Source organism: Chrysochloris asiatica, unplaced genomic scaffold (assembly GCF_000296735.1).
Source record: "Chrysochloris asiatica unplaced genomic scaffold, ChrAsi1.0 scaffold00057, whole genome shotgun sequence".
Lineage (NCBI taxonomy): Eukaryota > Metazoa > Chordata > Mammalia > Afrosoricida > Chrysochloridae > Chrysochloris > Chrysochloris asiatica.
In genome coordinates this window covers 7,501,221-7,502,355 of record NW_006408575.1, presented here as the reverse complement: position 1 = coordinate 7,502,355, position 1,135 = coordinate 7,501,221, and positions in this window count along the sequence as shown.

Sequence of the window (1,135 nt, the reverse complement as noted above, 5' to 3'; positions counted from 1 at the left end):
CTGTGATAAATTAAGTCCATCTATTTGTGTTATTTCTGTCATATCAGCACTCAGTAACTAGAGAATTGGTTATCAAAAAATTCCTACAAAGTAGAAGTAGCTTTAGAATTGGGTAGACAGATTCAAGAGCAGTTTTAAGGTACTGAGTAGGAAAAGTCTAGTTTGCCTTGTAGAGACTGTTGGTAGTATTATGGACATCAAAGGTAGTTCTGGTAAGGATTCAGAAGGAAGTGAGGAGAACTACAGAGAACGCCTCTGTTGTCTTGGAGAAAATGAGTAAATGTGGTGCCAGCAGCAGAATGCTGCTAGAAATGTGAACATTAAATGTGCTTCTGATGAGGCTTAAAAGAAAATAAACATGTGATTGTACTATTAAGGATTGGCAATGATTTTATGTAGTGACAAGGAATTTAAGTATGTTCAAATATTTGATGGGAAGTGAAACTTGTAAGTGATGAACTTGGGTACTTAACTGAAGAGATTTATAAACAACATTTTAAAAGGACCATGTGGTTTCTCCTCTTAGCTTATTGTAGAATGTGAAGGGAGAAGAAATGGACCTAAAAATGAACTGTGCAAAATAAAAGCAAAAAAACTTAAAAATTTGGAAAATTCTGTTGTACAAACTAAGGGCATATGTCCTGGAATGTTTGCCAAGGATATAGCTACATAAACTTTTGTTTAAGACATTAAGTCTGTGACTAATGTATCTAACTAAGTACCACAGCAGGAAACTCAGCAGCTTAGGCTGAAGAGGACAGACAAAGAAGAAAATGAAGGATTTTTGTCTACTTCTTGGGATTCTATGCAGAAAACTGGTCAAGAGAGCTACATCTGTTGTCCTCCAAGAAAGAAAAGGACCATTCTGGAGCAGCTTGGAGACTGGCAGAACTATAGGAAGGACCACAGGAAACAGGGTCTGCTTGGTTTTAAAGGGTAGAGCCAAGGTCTTCTGAATCTCAAAAGGTTTGACTATAGTCTTCTAGGTTTCAAAGAGTTGGATCTTTGCTAATACAGTTCCAGAGTGTGCAGCTACTTTTCAAATATGCCAGGATGGATGCATTGCTCAAAGCCATACATAAAGGGTAGAAGAATGGAGACTACATGGGTCAAAGGTGTGGAATTCCTACTCAGA